Source organism: Mytilus edulis, chromosome 7 (genome assembly GCF_963676685.1).
Source record: "Mytilus edulis chromosome 7, xbMytEdul2.2, whole genome shotgun sequence".
Classification (NCBI taxonomy): Eukaryota; Metazoa; Mollusca; class Bivalvia; order Mytilida; family Mytilidae; genus Mytilus; species Mytilus edulis.
In genome coordinates, this window is record NC_092350.1 from 2,820,895 (window position 1) to 2,824,367 (window position 3,473).

At 34.1% G+C, this 3,473-nt stretch overlaps 1 pseudogene; it reads right to left on the minus strand.

Annotated features, from left to right (window-relative positions):
* Positions 1–873: 873 nt before the first annotated feature.
* Positions 874–3,056, minus strand: LOC139482566 (uncharacterized; annotated as a pseudogene).
* Positions 3,057–3,473: the final 417 nt, after the last annotated feature.

Consider the following 3,473-nt stretch of genomic DNA (forward strand, 5'->3'; position numbering starts at 1 on the left):
AAATCCATAATCAAATGCATAACAACTCGACCAAATGCGTTTTATATTGTTTTAATGGAGATAATTGAACAAAGACATTTATATCCAGCACAATAGTATCTGAGGTTTAATAAAAAAAAATACGTTTTTTTCTGCACCTGTAGCTCAGTTTTAAGGGCATACGATACAGTTTTGATCCTGTATTTACAAGTTCGTGAAAATTTGCATATAGGCTATGTTTTACCTGATTAAATTAAATATGTAATAAAAAATATACCTTCATGTGCTACTTTTTGAGGAAAATGAGGTCGAAATTTTGTAAATTTGCGCAAAATTCAGATTTGTGGCCGTAATTTCTTTTTCGAACGAAAGACATAACTTTTTTGTTTTGTTTAGATTTAAATACATGCACTGTTAGAATGGTTATACTTATATAATAGTTCTTGAAAAACTGGTCATTATCGTGATATATGGACTGCCCACAGGACAGTGGTATTGACTAAGATAGTGATAATGACTGAGCCGAAGGCGAGGTCATTATCGCTGTCGCAGTCAATACCACTGTCCTACGGGCTGTCCATATATCACGATAATGACCAGTTTTTCTAGAACTATTATGTTTATTTCATTGAGAAACCATGTTTTTAAAAGAATTCATAAATTCAAAGTAACCTCATGTGTATGTATTTATATAAGAAAGAGTGAAGATCGGTCATAGTTTTAAATGACTATAAGTCACTGCCATTCATTTGAGTGCAATTTTCAGTATATGAAATACAAAATAAAATTTTCTATAACTTTATAAGTAACAAAAACATTATATGGTTAACAATTCAACAACAACTGCAATATAAAATGAAAACAGGAAAATGTTCAACTGGAATAAATCCACATAGTACATGTATAAATTCAGTCTTTTGAAACATAGAAATTAAAGACTCCTCCAGACACATTTTGAATATTAATGCTATGATCATTTCTGTTGCTCATGGACTCTTTTTTTGAGTAATTGTTTTGCACATTGTTTTGAGACGAACTAATTTCTTTTAGTACTTGATCAAAGTCTGCAGACTCACTGATAAAACTGTCATTGAGAAAATCAATATCATCAAGTTGCATACATGTACTAGATGCATTAGTGTTTTGAACACTGTGTGGTACTGCTGCAACAGTTGTTGATGCTCTAATGGCAACAGCATTTCCTGTCGAAGGATTAATGTTATTGACACTGCTGATTGCATTATTCTCCGTAGACGGTACATGTATCTCTGCTGTAGTACTGTATAATGATGACGCAAGAGCTTTTGACATCTTTTTCTTTTGTGGAAGTGAAGAGTCCCTGGAATAACTTTCAATACTTTGTAGTGACTTGTGCTTAGATACAGTTTTAATTTTTCTGTCCTCAAAACCACTTTCACTCAGAGTTGTTATAGATGTTGATCGGATGGAGTGATTGGTATATACTTTTGATAAACCAGCACAATTTGAGATTTTTGCCATTAATGCACCTAAAGTGTTTTTTCCAAGTGGTTTGTTCTCAAACCATGTCTCATCTGCTGTATGGTAATTTGGTCGCGGACGCTGAAAAAGTACATCACATTTATGGTTCAATTTCCCTAAATAATAAGTGTAAGAAGCAACTGGACACAAGTTGCTATCTTTTTCTTCATAAATTACGCCACCCGACGAATCCTCTACATCAGTGCGATGATTTTTTGTCAATTCTGATCCATTTTTTTAATGTATTTTTGACCCAATCCATCACTATCAACAACATAGGAAGTTTTGGAAAGTTCTCTCAGTCCTTCCCTTCCTCTACGGCAGCAAAACATCATTAGATCAAACCAAACCTTTCTGATAAGGACTACTGGATCTGTTTTCCAAGTTTTGAAATAGGCAGATATCTTTGCCATATCTTCATCATGAATCACAGGTTTGTGTGTTACATCACCAAGTCCACTTTTTTTTAAGTCTATACAAACAGCCTCAAACATAGCCTTACTACGGTTAAAATTTTCACCACTGATAATATTGATCTCCCGTCTTCGTGGTGGTTCAGTGTAGTACCTGAAAAATAAATGACACATATAAATACACATACAATTCACTACATTTTGACATTTATCATGATTATAGTATGTGTAAAAAGTACATGAATTAAAACTAGTTATTCAAATTCAGTTGCAGTGTACACCCACAAGAATCAGGGACTTTAAAGCTGACTATGGGGTATGGGATTTGCTCATTGTTGTCAATTTTTGTGTAATTTTGTGGAGAGTTGTTTCATTGGCAATCATACTACATCTTCTTGTTTATATATCTAACCAGAAAATTAAAAGAACGTGCCTGGAGAACATGTTAACAAATTGATTCGGGTTTGGAATGCATTGATATTTAAAATTATCAACACACAAAGTAACATAATTATCTATAAAAAAAATGCACTAGCACAAATATAAATAAAGTTCCAGACTGGCAAACAGTAAACATTCATAATGCAACTCGAGTGTAACTACCTTTGAATGCCGGCTCGTATTGACCTCAAGCTTTGGACAGCATACTTTTCTCCATTCTTGTTTCTTAGTGATGGATAGAACTTTTCAAGTAGTTGATCAAGAGCATTGTCGGGAAGCAGGTCAATGGCCACGATCGTCTGATAGTTCGCCGCTGCCATGCAATAGTCGTGAAAAGTCTTGACTGCATATTTTGTTGCTGCTTTGGTGCTCTCGGCATTCTTGTTGCTGAGAAGTTTATCTCTGTCAGCTTCAGAAAGTATTGCAAAACGTTCATTATAGTTGTCTGCAGTAGCAGACGATTCTTCCATCTTCCCAACTGTCAAATGTAAACAAGTCTGAATCGCGATTGCGTTTTATTACGTTACGTCACTCAAATAGACAAACCACGCCCCACCGGTCCATATCATGTAAAAGTTATTGTTAATGACCGGTTTTCCGGTCCGTTTAAAACTTTTGTTCTGTTAGTGACCGCTGGAATTAATTACCGAAGATTAATGAATGTCATGTGGCCTCTTTTTATCCAATAAGAGAAGCTTATTTTTAACCGATATGAAATAAATATAAATAAATCACCAAAGATCAAACTCATGTTTTCCTCATATACTAGTATATGTTACTCCGTCGATAATGATGTTTTATTAATGCGTCATTGGATATTTAAAACAGGGAGTTTTTTGTGTGTGTTGTGCAAAATATATCAAAACATCTATATCAAACAACAGACAACACCATAAGTTAATATAATGTTGTTAGATGCTATTTGAACCGCAAAAATTGTAATAACTTATATTTGTATCATTCCTAAAGGAAGCAGGACAAATCGTCCAACGTACAAATCGCCCCATTTTTTCACCAACTCGACCCACTTTTAAAAAACGCCCCAAACTGGTTTACCAAATCGCCCCACTTTTTTTAAAAATCGCCCCACATTTGAAATGGGTAAAATCCCATTAATATTATTAGTTACATAGTGTGCTA